Consider the following 16,985-nt stretch of genomic DNA (forward strand, 5'->3'; position numbering starts at 1 on the left):
TATATTTTTCTCTCACTCTGCTGTACTTACAATCTCACTTGGTGTCTTTGTTTTCTCTTAATACTGCACTTCACCCTTGTAGTCGGACTTATGATCAGCCAAAAAGTAGGTTAGAATCCTGGCAGCTCCAACATGGAGTCTCAACCAAAACAAACCAGAACTGCCCCACCTCCTTCTGGTATCAAGCAGGACTGGCTCACTTCTGCCCAAAAGGGGGGGCAATGGAATGGTGAGTTCCATTCTCTCTAAGGATAGCTCTGCCATTTACGCTGTCACCTGCTGGTGAACCAAGCACATTGCATGTAATAAACAGTTACATAACAAGATTATGAATGCACATTGTTGTGGACCTGGAAAGACATATATAAGATGACATTATATTAGCCCATTAGATATAGAAGCAGGGTGCAGTAGTGGTAACACCACTCTGGGGTGTTACAGAAGTAGGCAAACGGTCGTGGTATTTAGCAGCAAACTAAGTGGTTTTGCTCTGGTAGATAGGGATAGCGGGCGCAGTACAAAGGAAAAATACAAGTTCTTAATTCACACTTGAGGCAATTGCACAAAACAGCATGTAACTTTGCAGTCTTGGTGTTAATTTACACACAATAGAAATTTCATATAACACAAGTCACCTTGCTGGCAGTTCTGCCTCCAGTAGTCCACAGCAGGCTTTAGGGGGCCTGTTTCTCAGCCCTCCAGCACGGCACAAAGCCTCAGATCCCAAAAACAGAGACATCTCTGCTGAGCCCAGCTGCCTACTTAAGGACAACCAGGTGCTGCCAAAACTCGGACCCGCACCTAAACTGTGGTCCGGTATTTGACTTCACCTGGCTGGAAACCAGCCCAGCTGCACAGTGCTGGGAAGAAAATACCTGCCTTGCCAGACACAACCCCTCAGTGTGTCACATACCCCCCCCTATTTTCAACCCTGAGGGGGTAAACACATGCCAGACAATGCACCCGGGACAGGGCATCCACGTTTCCCTGCAACCGGCTGGCTCTGTGTTCTACCGAGAACTTAAAGTTCTGCAGAGACCAAGACCATCTGGTGACCCGGCATTCCTGTATTTGGCCTGGATCATTAACTTGAGAGGGGAGTGGTCGGTCACCAAGTGGAACTTTCTCCCCAACAAATAGTAGCAGAGAGACTCGATTGCCCACTTGATAGCCAGACACTCTCTCTCCACTATTGTCACGGAAGGTGTACAGGAAACAAGACAATGCAAAATGAATATATGACTCACTGGATCCAAAACTAAGGAACAAAAGGGAGACCCCTGCATCAGACCTGGCTCTCTCCCTGTCTGCTCAACCTATGCGAAAATCCCAATGGTGGATGATCGCATATCCACGTACCTCGACTATATACCACCTAAACACCCTACAATAGTGAGGGGACACGACCACCGGCTCCCTACACTAGACACGGAGGGAGTCAGGGTCACCTGGGATCCAGCAAACAGAAAATCACAAATAAATGTACAGCACTTAACTTGTAGAAGGCAGGAAAATAGGATCAGCATGCACACACACTCCAGGAAGTTGTATAAGCCGCACACTAATGCATTATGGGGAGGAATTTAAAGGGATGCAATCAGTCCAACTACATGACAGCTGAGAGAGGCTAACTGAGATGAGGAACTGAAATTCAAAACAAAGAAAACTCAAGGAGGAGGTTCTGAAAGGGTTCTGTCAGAGCTTCTCAGCTGTCTGGTTGTGACAGTACCCCTCCCTCTACGAGTGGACTCCAGGCACTCAGAGCCCACCATCTCAGGATGAGACCTATGGAAAGCCCTGATGAGAGGAGTGGCCTTAATGTCCATCACTGGGACCCACATCCTCTCCTCAGGACCATAACCCTCCCAATGAACGAGGTACTGGAGAGAACCGCGAACAAGACGAGAATCCACAATCCTAGAGACCTGAAATTCAAGATTCCCATCAACCATAATCGGAGGAGGAGGCAAAGGCGAGGGTACAATGGGTTGAACATAAGGTTTCAATAAGGACTTATGAAAAACATTATGGATCTTCCAAGTCTGAGGAAGATCAAGACGGTGGGCAACAGGATTGATGACAGACAGGATTTTGTAAGGCCCAATAAACCTAGGACCCAACTTCCAGGAGGGAACCTTCAATTTGATATTCTTGGTAGACAACCACACCAGATCACCAACATTCAGGTCTGGACCAGGCACACGTCTCTTAACTGCCACACGCTTATATCTCTCACTCATGCTCTTTAGATTATCCTGAATCTTTTGCCAAATAGAAGACAAAGACGAGGAGAATCTGTCCTCATCAGGTAAACCAGAAGACCCCTCTCCCGAGAAAGTCCCAAACTGCGGATAAAACCCATATGCACGCAAAAATTGTGACTTATCAGAGGACTCCTGACGACGGTTATTTAAAGCAAACTCAGCAAGGGACAAAAAAGAACACCAATCCTCCTGATTCTCCGCCACAAAACAGCGCAGATATGTCTCCAGATTCTGATTGACGCGCTCTGTCTGGCCATTCGACTGCGGGTGGAAAACAGAAGAGAATGACAACCGAACCCCCAAGCGAGAACAGAAAGCCTTCCAGAATCTGGAAACAAACTGCGTGCCCCTATCAGAGACTATGTCTGAAGGAATACCATGCAATTTGACAATGTGATCAATAAATGCCTGCGCCAGCGTCTTAGCATTGGGCAAACCAGGAAAAGGGATGAAATGCACCATTTTGCTAAAACGGTCCACCACCACCAGAATCACAGTCTTCCCCGAGGAACGAGGCAGGTCCGTTATGAAGTCCATGGACAGATGTGTCCAAGGACGGGAAGGAATAGGTAAGGGAAGGAAAGGACCTGATGGGCGTGAATGAGGGACTTTGGCACGAGGGCAAGTCTCGCAGGCTGCCACAAAACCCTCAACCGACTTACGAAGCGCAGGCCACCAGAATCTCCGAGCAATGAGATCCACTGTGGCTCTTGCCCCCGGGTGCCCAGCAAGGACCGTATCGTGGTGTTCCTTAAAAATCTTGTGTCTTAAAGCGAGAGGCACAAACAACCTCCCAGGAGGACAAAGATCAGGAGCCTCTGACTGGGCTGCCTGCACCTCTGCCTCCAATTCAGGAAAAAGAGCAGAGACCACCACACCTTCAGCCAAAATGGGACCCGGGTCTTCAAAATTCCCACCTCCCGGAAAACAACGTGACAGGGCATCTGCCTTAAAATTCTTAACCCCAGGGCGGAACGTGATAACAAAATTAAACCTTGAAAAGAACAAAGACCATCTGGCTTGTCTCGGGTTCAGACGCTTGGCTGACTCCAAGTAGGCCAGATTTTTATGGTCAGTAAACACGGTAATAGCGTGTCTGGCTCCCTCTAGCCAATGGCGCCATTCCTCAAAAGCCAACTTGATGGCCAACAATTCCCTATCTCCCACATCGTAATTTCTCTCTGCGGAGGAGAGTTTCTTCGAGAAAAAGGCACACGGTCGCCATTTGGCAGGAGAGGAACCCTGAGACAAGACCGCCCCCACACCCACCTCAGAAGCATCAACCTCAACTTGTCACAACCAGACAGCTGAGAAGCTCTGACAGAAGCCTTTCAGAACCTCCTCCTTGAGTTTCTTTGTTGTGATGTTCAGTTCCTCATCTCGTTAGCCTCTCTCAGCTGTCATGTAGTTGGACTAATTGCATCCCTTTAAATTCCGCCCCATAATGCATTACTGGGCGGCTTATACTACTTCCTGGAGTGTGTGTGCATGCTGATCTTGTTTTCCAGTCTGCTACAAAGTTAAGTGCTGAACATTTATCTGTTATTTTCTGTTTGCTGGATCCCAGGTGACCCTGACTCCCTCCGTGTCTGGTGAAGGGAGCCGGTGGTCGTGTCCCCTCACTATTGTAGGGTGTTCAGGGGTTATATAGTTGAGGTACATGGATATGCAACCATCCACCTCTGGGATCTTTGCATAGGCTGAGCAGCCAGGGAAAGTCTCAGGTCTTGTGCAGGGGTCTCCCTTTTGGTTCCTTAGCTTTGGATCCAGTGAGTCATATATGCATGTTGCTTTGTTTTGTTTCCTGTACACCGTCTGTGACACAACTATGAAGGGTAGAGAAATATCAGGTTGTACCAAGATGGGAGCGGAAGCAAAACTCTCCTTGATATTAGAAAAGGCCTTACGCGCCTCTACCGACCAGGAAGAAAAATCTACCCCCTTTCTGGTCATATCAGTGAGAGGTGTAACAATAGAGGAATAATTCAAAATAAACTTCCTGAAATAATTGGCAAAGCCCAAAAAACACATCAGCGCCTTCTGATTCTCAGGAAGCTCCCACTCAAGCACAGCGCGGACCTTCTCGGGGTCCATGCGAAAACCAGAAGCGGAGAGAAGAAACCCCAGAAATTGAATTTCTGGAACCGCAAACACATTTTTCCAGTTTTGCGTATAATTTATTCTCCCGCGGGATGAGCAAGACCTGACGTAAGTGTTCCTTATGAGTTTTGAAAATCAGGAGAAAAAATCAAAATGTCATCCAAATACACTATTACAAATTTTCCCATTAAATGATAAAAAAATGCTGTTCACGAAATGCTGAAAAACGGCTGGGGCATTCATCAAACCAAAGAGCATAACCAAATTCTCAAAATGGCCCTCAGGGGTATTGAAGGCCGTCTTCCATTTGTCTCCTTCTCTGACCCTGACCAGGTTGTATGCCCCTCTTAGATCTAACTTGGAAAAGACTTTAGCCCCAACAATCTGATTAAACAGGTCCGGGATCAGAGGAAGCGGATAAGGGTCACGAATAGTGATACTGTTCAGCTCCCTGAAATCCAGACAAGGTCTTAAAGAACCATCTTTTTTCTTAACAAAGAAAAAACCAGCGGCAACAGGTGACTTTGAGGGTCGTATGTTTCCTTTTCTCAGACTCTCAGAGATATAAGCACGCATAGCGACCCTTTCAGGTTGGGAGAGGTTGTATAAACGAGATTTAGGCAGTTTGGCGCCTGGGATGAGATTAATAGGGCAATCGTACTCTCTGTACGGGGGCAAATCCTGAACTCCACTCTCAGAGAAGACATCCGAAAATTCAGAGAGAAAAGGTGGTACAGTCTTAGTAGAAACCTCAGAAACAGATGTTGTGAGGCAATTCTCTCTGCAAAAGTCACTCCAACCATTTATTTGCCTCGCTTGCCAATCAATGGTGGGGTTATGTTTAGTGAGCCAGGGTAGCCCCAACACAAGAGGAGTAGGTAATCCGCTAAGGACGAAACATGACACATCCTCAACATGAGCATCACTCACAATTAAACGAATATTGTGAACTATGCCCTTTAATGATTTCTGAGAAAGTGGAGCGGAATCAATAGCAAAAACAGGAATATCCTTTCCCAAAGTGCACACCTGGAAACCATGAGTTATCGCAAAATGATTATCAATGAGATTGACAGCTGCTCCACTATGTAAAAAAATCTCGCAAAAAATGTTCTTGCTCTCTAGCGCCACCCTAGCAGGCAGGACAAAACGGGAACTACAAGCAAACGGAAAACCTTCAATTTCCGCCTCAACCCTGCCAATAGTAACAGATGGAATATTTTTAAAAGATTTTTTCCTTTTTATTTCTTTATTACTCCCAGAAAACTGCCTGAATCTCCTAGAGGGACAAACATTTGCCAAATGATTTATACCTCCGCAACAAAAACAAACCTTCCCATGTGGGCTGAATCTTCTATTGTCAGAGGCAATCAACCCCAGCTGCATGGGCTCCTGCTCAGAAGGGGCTGACAGCGACTGAGACCCCTGCGCATAGAATGAGACCGCTGCACTGTCCTGGGACTGAGTATGACAGGAAGGAGAGATCTCTCCTCTCTCTATAAGACGCCTGTCAATACGAACGGCCTGAGACATAGCACAGTCCAAGGAGATAAGCCTCTCATGAAAGGCAAATGCATCTTTCAATCCCTCTGAAAGAACATGGCAAAATTGACTTTGGAGTGCAGCATCATTCCAACCAGTATCAGCTGCCCATCTCCGAAATTCTGAGCAGTATATCTCTGCGGATTGTTTACCCTGGCATAACAGACGTAGTCTAGACTCAGCCAAAGCAACACGATCCGGATCATCATATATCTGACCCAGGGCTAAAAATAAATCATCCACTGAGCGGAGGGGCCGTGCCCCCACCGGCAGCGAAATGGCCCACGACTTAGCGTTACCCCTGAGCAGCGATATAATAATCCCCACCCTCCGTTCCTCATCACCAGAGGAATGGGGAAGAAGGCGAAAATGGAGTTTGCAAGCCTCTCTGAAACGCACAAAATTCTCACTACCCCCGGAGAACGTATCCGGGAGCGAGATCTTAGGCTCAGAACAAACTCCATGAACGCAAGCTGAACCGGTCACTTGAAACTGAGAAAGAGTCTTACGGAGATCAGCTACCTCCAATGAAAGACTTTGGAAACGTTCAGTCAAAAGTGAAACCGGATCCATGCTTGAGACGGTTTTGGCGGCTTATAATGTCACAGAAGGTGTACAGGAAACAAGACAATGCAAAATGAATATATGACTCACTGGATCCAAAACTAAGGAACAAAAGGGAGACCCCTGCATCAGACCTGGCTCTCTCCCTGTCTGCTCAGCCTATGCGAAAATCCCAATGGTGGATGATCGCATATCCATGTACCTCGACTATATACCACCTGAACACCCTACAATAGTGAGGGGACACGACCACCGGCTCCCTACACTAGACACGGAGGGAGTCAGGGTCACCTGGGATCCAGCAAACAGAAAATCACAAATAAATGTACAGCACTTACTTGTAGAAGACTGGGAAGTAGGATCAGCATGCACACACACTCCAGGAAGTTGTATAAGCCGCACACTAATGCATTATGGGGAGGAATTTAAAGGGATGCAATCAGTCCAACTACATGACAGCTGAGAGAGGCTAACGAGATGAGGAACTGAAATTCAAAACAAAGAAAACTCAAGGAGGAGGTTCTGAAAGGCTTCTGTCAGAGCTTCTCAGCTGTCTGGTTATGACAACTATACTGTACCTGGTTTCGGCTGGGTTGAGCTTGCGGCTTAGGAAGACAATGGGATGCTCCTCCCCATTGACTTCCTGAGATGGTACAGCACTGAGGCCTACTTCAGAGGCATCTGTTTGTACCACAAACTCCCTCTTGAAGTCGGGCGTCACCAAAACTGGTGACCCACACAGGGCCGACTTCAAAGCTGCAAAAGCCTCTTCCGGCAAACCATCACAGATTTTCATCCCTTCAAGAGCCCTTTCAAGGGCGCGACTAGAGTAGCAAAGTAGGGAACAAACCTCATGTAATAGCCCACCATTCCCAGGAATGACTTTATTTGCCTAGTGGTGACAAGTCGGGGCAAATTCTGCATTGCCTCTATTTTGTTCACTTGGGGTTTGATGACTCCACCCCCAATGACATACCCCAGGTACTTAGTCTCTTCTAACCCTATTGCACGTTTTTTGGAGTTAGCGGTTAGGCCAGCTTTCCGAAGAGAGTCCACTATAGCCTGCACTTTGGGTAGGTGACTTTCCCAGTCGGTACTGTAAATGACAATATCATCCAGGTAAGCCGAAACGAAGACGAAGCACAATGTCTATTAGTCACTGAAAAGTGGCGGAGGTGCCATGCAAACCAAAGGGTAAGACCTTATACTGGTACAGCCCCTCAGACGTGATGAAGGCAGTTTTCTCTTTGGCAGCCTCCATTAAGGGTACCTGGCAGTACAGAAAAATACCGGGCTTGTCCTAACCTCTCAATCAGCTTGTCTACCTGAGGCATGAGATACATGTCGAACTTAGATACTTCGTTTAATTAAAAAATGTTTTACAAAACTGCAATGTCCCGTCCGGTTTGGGTATCCGTACTATCAGACTGGCCCACTTACTTCTAGACTCCTCAATGACGTCTAGTTGTAGCATTAGTTGTACTTCCTCAGAGATGGCCTGTCACTGAGCCTCGTGTACCCGGTATGGTTTCAACCGGATTTTGGCCTGAGGCTCAGTGACAATGTCATCCTGGATTATGGAAGTGCGTCCAGAGAGGTCTGAGAACACATCTGTGTTCCTGCTGACAAACTCCCTGGCCTCCTGAGTCTGTTTAGAGGAGAGGCTGTCAGCAATCTTCACTGTGGCAACCGCTTCCCTTACATCAGACTTAGGGGATGGAACCTCACCCCCTAGAAAATCCGTCTACAGGGTATCGTCCGTACCGGTCTCCCTATCTTCCCAAGGTTTGAGTAAATTCACATGGGAAATCTGCTCTGGCTACCGCCACCCTGGCTGGTGTACCTTGTAGTTTACTTACAACTAAAGAAAAAAATCGAGCTCACAAAAAAAAACTTTGATTATTGCATAGTATAAAAAGTATGGAACTACACACATACCAAAAAAGTATAAATGCATCACAATATATGTAAATGCAAAACCTATTAGCAAAAATGGATAAGGTATAAATAGGAAGAGTCAGCCTCTGTAATGATAGCAATACCCCAATGTTAGGGGTGCTGGCAAACAAATGCTCAAATGCTGGAGTAAATATTCAAAAATAACTGGGTATGGGTAAGAAATGATCCAAATAAACAGAACCAGAAGGGAGACTCACCTAAAACAGGTAGTGTAGAAACAATTAGGGTGGCATAACCCCGACGCGCGTTTCGGCGTGCCTTCGTCCTGGGGTAACGCCATCACTGTGAACCAAGTATTTGAATCCTAAATCTCCAATCAGATGTGAATCTAGGAATAATGGTAATTTTTATCACCTGTGTATTTATGGACGCGTGTCATGATAGGGAGGAAAATAACTAAACACAGGAAAACAAACAGAACAAACCACTAGGCCCAAAAGCTAGGGAGAAAAGAGTCACCTCCTAGCGATCCCTAAAAGCTTTCCCTAAACTGCTGTGCCCATGTGCATACCCTTATGGTGGGCAAACCCTAAGCAGCAGGTAAAAGGGAAGAGGCAACCTGCTTCTTCAAACCAGGAGAAAGCAAGCGTCTCCCTAGAGGCCTAGATAAAACACACAAAGGGAAATAAAGGAGAGGACTTATCTTGAGCAGAGCTGGAGCAGACAATCCACCACACATCAAGAGCTCCCAGGAAAGAACTATAACCCGCACAGGCCACTGGGGGATGGAGGGATAAATAGCCTCACTAACAATGAAACCCAGTACACCTGAGGGAAGGTGGATCCAGCTCAAACCCAAATCAAAACAAACAGAGAAGTCAGACATGTGCAGACCTCAGCACATTCACAGGGCAAGGCGTGACACCCGGACAAACCGCGCCCCTCTCTCTTTCCGGCCGACATACTGCCTCCACCCCCACAAACTCATGACAAAAGTCATGTGATGCGGCGGTATCGGCGTGTGGGCGCACAGGCGGGAGGTGCCGGCCGTGGCGACGCGCATCACACACCTGCATCGCAGGCAAAGAAAAACAAAAGTAAGAGATAGTATTGGATCACTCCACTGGCAACCTATACCCATAATATACATTTTTTTTCTCTGAATAAATGAAAAACCCATAATTGCACATATTTTACAAACACAGTACATGATTGCATGTTGACAAGTACAGTACATAATTGTATGCAGACGATCACGCGATTACATGTATATTAGCAAATAAAGTATACCTCATAGGATCCCTGCCACCTAGCCAGTAACTTACTGTCTACTATCGGTACCAGAACCAAAACCCGATCTCCCAGGTTAAAATCCGGAACAGAGCCTGCCGATTATACACCCGACTTTGAGCTCGCTGAGCTGCCTCCATATGTTCCTTTATCAGCAGCAACACGGTTTCCATACGTTCCTGCATCTGGATGACGTGTTCAATGAAACAATGTATTCATCCTGGCTATGAATGAATAGCAGGAATATGCAGGGATACTGAATAGTGAGAACTGAGTGACTAGCTTGACATTTTAAAATCACTTATTTTATTAAAACTGTTTATTAATAGGATAATAATAAAAGTTAAGTCGTAGTGTAAATAAAGGTGTAGGAACAAGAGGTGTTAATTAGTCCTGAAGGACACCAGTAGTATTAATACATTAAGTATAAACACTGGATCTTTCACCATTAGGGGAAAAATTTGTGGGCTTTTGAGAGTGACATTACCAGGTCTACATCTAAAGTGTAAGGTGTGCATTTAAAATTTTTATCACCAAGATACAGTGTACTTTTTCAGGAGACACTGCAAACAGTGACATTACCTGTGGTACCTGTCCTGTATAACGTTTCCTCATCACAAATACCTTTTTAAATTTTTTTGCGCATACACTTCCAAATCCTATGCTACTGTATTGTACTTTTAAGCATATATAACATTTAATATGCAGAAGGCGAGCAGTAAGGGACAGGGAAGTGGCCGTGATGCTGACGGTGCACGCAGAGGCCGTGGCCCTGGATGCGGTGAAACTGTGCCTGCTGCCAGAGCACAAGAAAAACAATCATCCACGATACCTAGCTTCATGTCCAAGTTTGCAGGATGGCACAGGACAACGCTCTCAAAGTCACACCAGTGTGGCCAGATGTTCGGTTGGATTGCAGCAGATAATGTTTCCAGTCGGTTAAGCACCACCCTGTCTTCCACAAAGTCCAGTCTCAGTAGCCATGAGTCTGTTCAACCCAATCCTGACCCTGATCCTCCCACCATGTAGAGTCTGGCCAAACAAGTGATCCCACACTCGGATATTCCGAGGACCTCTTTTCATCGCCATTACTTGATTTGGCCCTCTCCCCAAGCACGCTTGAAGAGGGACATGAGATCTTGTGCCCCAATTCCCAACCTCTTGAGCATCCACAGTCACAAGAACATGTCGGTGGGAAACAGAAATTTGTGTTTAATGAGGTGGATGATGATGAGACACAGTTGCCAATAAGTCAACCGCAATTACTATCTCAAGAGGTTGATGAACAGGATGAGACACAGTTATCAATCACTGAGGTTGTGGTTAGGTCAACAAATCAGGAGGATGATCAGAGTGAGGAAGTGGAAGAAGAGGCGGTGGACGATGAGGTCACTGACACAACCTGGGAAGGTGGCAAGCCAAGCGAGGACAGCACTACAGAGGGGGAGGCATCTGCAGCACCGCAACAGGCTGAAATAGACAGTGCGGTGGCAAAAGGGAGAAGGCAGGCCACACCAAACAGGCCCAGCAACTGTTCCATGGAGCACCCCCTTGCGGAAATCTCCCTTGCCAAGTGGTAGATGTTCTGCAGTCTGGCGCTTTTTTGAGGAATGTGCGGACGACAAAAGAATAGTAATTTGCAACCTGTGCCATACGAAAATGAGCAAGGGCGTGAACACTAGCAACCTCACCACCACCAGCATGATCCACCAAATGGCATCCAAGCACCGTAATAAGTGGGAAGAATGCCTGGGTCCACAATCAGTGTCTAAGGGTCACACCACTGCCTCCTCTTCCCCTGTGTAACGTGCTGGCCAACCCCCTTGTCGAAGGCGCAGGCTCAGATGCCTCCCGCCCTTCACCTGGACCTTCGCAAGCACCATCAGCGACCACATCCACTACCGTGTCCCAGAGCAGCATCCAAATGTCCTTACCTCAGGCCTTTGAACACAAGCAAAAATACCCAGCCACCCACCCACAGGCTATAGCACTAAATGCGCAGCTTTCCAAATTATTGGCCCTGGAAATGTTGCTACATTTCCTTGACGGCACACTGGGTGAATGTTGTGGAGGCCGGGAGCGAGTTGTACCCTGGGATGGCATAGGTGCTACCGACGCCAAGGATTGCGTGCCCTACGACGATCAGGGTTTCCGCCAGCACCTACATTAGTGGCTCCAACCCCCACTTCTCCTCCTCTGCCCCCTCCACTTCCACCTCCGAATTATCCACGCGCAGCTCCAGTCAGTCATCAGTCAGTAGCTGGAAGCAGTGTAGCAGACCAGACTGAGCTGAGGCTCTTGCCACTCAACCTAGGACTAGGCATGGTTGTGTCTAATAATGGCCATAACTTGGTGGCGGCTTTGGAGCTCGGCAAGCTTAGACACATCCCATGCCACGTCTTAAACTTAGTGGTTCAGCGGTTTCTCAAAACCTACCCCGATTTGCCTGAGCTACTGGTGAAGGTGCAGCACATGTGTGCACATTTCCGCAAGTCATCGTCAGCTTTAGCCAGTCTGTCAATGCTGCTGCAGCGCTTGAAATTGCCAGCTCACCAGCTGTTGTGCAACATGAGCACGCGCTGGAACTCAACGTTCCACATGTTGGCCAGGCTTTGTGAGCAGCAGAAGGCAGTAGCGGAATATCAGCTGCAACATGGTCGTCGCCTTTCCAGTCAGCTTCTGCTATTCACAAGGGAGGAGTGGGCATGAATGCCTGAATTTGAGGAATCAACACAGATGGTGAGCGGCGATAACGTTATTATCAGCGTAACCATCCCACTGCTGTGTCTACTCAAACGTTTGCTGCTCACAATTAAGTACAACGCTTGCATGTGGAGGAGGAAGACATTACACAAGGTGATAGCCAGACCACCCTCAGTTCGTCTTCTCAGCTCGATTTGGACGATGAAGAGGAGGAGGAGGAGCAGGAGACGGTTGCCTCCATGCAGAGGGTAGTACCCATGGAAATTTAATTCCATCTGTTCAGCGTGGGTGGGCAGAAAAGGAGGAAGAGGATGAGGAGATTGAGAGCGATCCTCCTGATGATGACAGCAAAGTCTTGCCTGTTGGTACTCTAGCACAAATGACTGACTTCATGTTAGAATCCACAGGATTTACTTTATACTGTTAAAGATAAAACAGGGCGCACCATAGGGTAATACCGTTTGTAAACAGGTAAATAAATGGTTCTAATACAAGGTTAACCTTTAACAATTGTGCTACCTGTAGGCACAACTCTGGTGAAAGCTTGTCAAGACGTATACCGGAGTCACGATTTGATGGTGGATCTGCAGCCGAGGATGGATGAGTTCTTGTCGGAGATACCTGAGGTCTCCAAGAAGTGATATGATACAAAGGTATGTGGATAGGATATCCCAGGGTGCAAAAATCCAATCCAGATGGTAATATTGAAGAGATACTTTTATTGCAGAAGTACAACACGTTTCGGGGAATAGTTCCCCTTCATCAGGTAGTATCTCTTCAATATTACCATCTGGATTAGATTTTTGCACTCTGGGATATCCTATCCACATACTTTTGACTTCATGTTAGGCTGCATTTCCCGCGACCCGCACGTTATACGCATTTTAGACAACACAGATTACAGGTTGTTCACTCTTCTCGAACCCCCTCTACAAAGAGAACTTCTCATCTCTTATTCCTCTGATGGAGAGGATGAGCAAAATGGTGCAATACCAGAAAATCCTTGCTGAAAAATTGTTTAAAAAATTTCCATCTGACAACGCTGGCGGCAGAGTCCGTAGTTCCTTGGCCAAAAGATAAGAGAAGACAAGGGGGGCACACAGCAGTTCCAACATAGGCAGGTCAATACTCTACAAAGCCTCAGACAGTTTCATGACACCCCACCATCACCCTCACCCTGATGCAAGGCCTAGTGTCACAAGGAGGAAAAAAAAATGTGGAAGATGGTGAAGGAGTACATAGAAGACCATGTCAGCATCCTCAATGATCCCTCAGTGCCTTACAACTACTGGGTGTCCAAGTTGAACACATGGCATGACCTGGCGCTCTACGCCTTGGAGGTGCTAACCCGCCCTGCACCCAGCGTTTTGTCTGAGCCGGAATTCAGTGCTGCTGAGGGCATAATAACTGATAAGAGTATCTGCCTGTCAACTGAAAATGCTGACAAGTTTACTCTTATAAAAATGAACAAGGCCTGGATTGACCATGAATTCTCTACTCCACCAGAGGAAAGTTGATGGACATAAAGGCACTTTAAATGTGTTGTTTATAATGTACTGAATACACTTTATTCCCATGCACCCTTTCCACCACAAACAAGGGTATAGGGTTGAATCTTCCTTTTCTCATCCTCCTTCTCCTCTTCTATCATATCAACATGCTTATTTGTCACATATAATGCCCTCGCATATATGCCCTTTGCATATAATGTTTTACAGGGTCAGCTCAGCTGCAGGCCCTTGTACATACGGTATATCAGTTTTTAGAGGGTCAGCTACCCCAGCAGGCCCTCGTACAAACGGTATATCAGTTTTTAGAGTATCAGTTCACCAGCAGGCCCTCGTATATAATGTTTAACAGGATCAGCTCACCAGCAGGCCCTCACCTACAATGTTTTACAGGGTCAGCTCACCAGCAGGCCCTCGCATATAATGTTTTACAGGGTCAGCTCACCAGCAGGCCCGCACCTAAAATGTTTTACAGGGTCAGCTCACTAGCAGGCCCTCGCATATAATGTCTTACAGGGTCAGCTCACCAGCAGGCCCACACCTAAAATCTTTTACAGGGTCAGCTCACCAGCAGGCTCGCACCTAAAATCTTTTTACAGGGTCAGCTCACCTGCAGGTCCACGGATATAATGTTTTACAGGGTCAGCTCACCTGCAGGTCCACGGATATAATGTTTTACATGGTCAGCTCACCTGCAGGCCCTCACATATACGTTTTTAGAGGTTCAGCTCACCAGCAGGCCCTCACCTACAATCTTTTACAGGGTCAGCTCACCTGCAGGCCCACGCATATAATGTTTTACAAGGTTAGCTCACCTGCAGGCTCTCGCATATAATTTTTTAGAGGGTCAGCTCACCAGCAGGCCCTCACCTACAAGTCCAGTCTCACTATCCAAGAGTCTGGTCAGAAAAATCCTCACCGCTGGGGGTCGCGTAACTAGTTATCATGGAGGAGTCTCGTTCAGTATCGGAATTAGCCAGACAATACTTTTATTGCAGAAGTACAACACGTTTCGGAGAATAGTTCCCCTTCATCAGGTAGTATCTCTTCAATATTACCATCTGGATTAGATTTTTGCACTCTGGGATATCCTTTCCACATACTTTTGACTTCATGTTAGGCTGCATTTCCCACGACCCGCACGTTATACGCATTTTAGACAACACAGATTACTGGTTGTTCACTCTTCTCGAACCCCCTCTACAAAGAGAACTTCTCATCTCTTATTTCTCTGATGGAGAGGATGAGCAAAATGGTGCAATACCAGAAAATCCTTGCTGAAAAATTGTTTAAAAAATTTCCATCTGACAACGCTGGCGGCAGAGTCTGTAGTTCCTTGGCCAAAAGATAAGAGAAGACAAGGGGGGCACACAGCAGTTCCAACATAGGCAGGTCAATACTCTACAAAGCCTCAGACAGTTTCATGACACCCCACCATCACCCTCACCCTGATGCAAGGCCTAGTGTCACAAGGAGAGAAACATTTTGGAAGATGGTGAAGGAGTACATAGCAGACCATGTCAGCATCCTCAATGATCCCTCAGTGCCTTACAACTACTGGGTGTCCAAGTTGAACACATGGCATGACCTGGCGCTCTACGCCTTGGAGGTGCTGACCCGCCCTGCACCCAGCGTTTTGTCTGAGCCGGAATTCAGTGCTGCTGAGGGCATAATAACTGATAAGAGTATCTGCCTGTCAACTGAAAATGCTGACAGGTTTACTCTTATAAAAATGAACAAGGCCTGGATTGACCATGAATTCTCGACTCCACCAGAGGAAAGTTGATGGACATAAAGGCACTTTAAATGTGTTGTTTATAATGTACTGAATACACTTTATTCCCATGCACCCTTTCCACCACAAACAAGGGTATAGGGTTGAATCTTCCTTTTCTCATCCTCCTTCTCCTCTTCTATCATATCGACATGCTTATTTGTCACATATAATGCCCTCGCATATATGCCCTTTGCATATAATGTTTTACAGGGTCAGCTCAGCTGCAGGACCTCGTACATACGGTATATCAGTTTTTAGAGGGTCAGCTACCCCAGCAGGCCCTCGTACATACGGTATATCAGTTTTTAGAGTATCAGTTCACCAGCAGGCCTTCGTATATAATGTTTAACAGGATCAGCTCACCAGCAGGCCCTCACCTACAATGTTTTACAGGGTCAGCTCACCAGCAGGCCCTCGCATATAATGTTTTACAGGGTCAGCTCACCAGCAGGCCCGCACCTAAAATGTTTTACAGGGTCAGCTCACTAGCAGGCCCTCGCATATAATGTCTTACAGGGTCAGCTCACCAGCAGGCCCACACCTAAAATCTTTTACAGGGTCAGCTCACCAGCAGGCTCGCACCTAAAATATTTTTACAGGGTCAGCTCACCTGCAGGTCCACGGATATAATGTTTTACAGGGTCAGCTCACCTGCAGGTAACATAGTAACATAGTACATAAGGCCGAAAAAAGACATTTGTCCATCCAGTTCGGCCTGTTATCCCGCAAGTTGATCCAGAGGAAGGCAAAAAAAAAAAAAAACCTGTGAGGTAGAAGCCAATTTTCTCCACTTTAGGGGAATATAAACTTCCTTCCCGACTCCAATCAGGCAATCAGAATAACTCCCTGGATCAACGACCCCTCTCTAGTAGCTATAGCCTGTAATATTATTAAGCTCCAGATATAATGTTTTACATGGTCAGCTCACCTGCAGGCCCTCACATATACGTTTTTAGAGGTTCAGCTCACCAGCAGGCCCTCACCTACAATCTTTTACAGGGTCAGCTCACCTACAGGCCCACGCATATAATGTTTTACAAGGTCAGCTCGCCTGCAGGCTCTCGCATTTAATTTTTTAGAGGGTCAGCTCACCAGCAGGCCCTCACCTACAAGTCCAGTCTGCACTATCCAAGAGTCTGGTCAGAAAAATCCTCACCGCTGGGGGTCGCGTAACTAGTTATCATGGAGGAGTCTCGTTCAGTATCGGAATTAGCCAGACAAATCGCTCCACCAACTAAGAACGTTCATGCACCACCACCCACAGAATCGAGAAAGAGCTATCAATTTGTCAATACTTTCCGAGCCAAATTAAGCCGAAGGCTCTATTCCTGGTGGTGG

The 16,985-nt window shown here is 46.8% G+C and overlaps 1 protein-coding gene across 1 annotated transcript in view; it reads right to left on the reverse strand.

The window, feature by feature from the left end:
- The window catches only part of LOC122939285 (NXPE family member 3-like), a 78,437-nt gene that overhangs the window by 18,050 nt on the left and 43,402 nt on the right, over positions 1-16,985 (reverse strand). The window lies entirely within an intron of this gene.

Source organism: Bufo gargarizans, chromosome 5 (genome assembly GCF_014858855.1).
Source record: "Bufo gargarizans isolate SCDJY-AF-19 chromosome 5, ASM1485885v1, whole genome shotgun sequence".
Taxonomy (NCBI): Eukaryota; Metazoa; Chordata; class Amphibia; order Anura; family Bufonidae; genus Bufo; species Bufo gargarizans.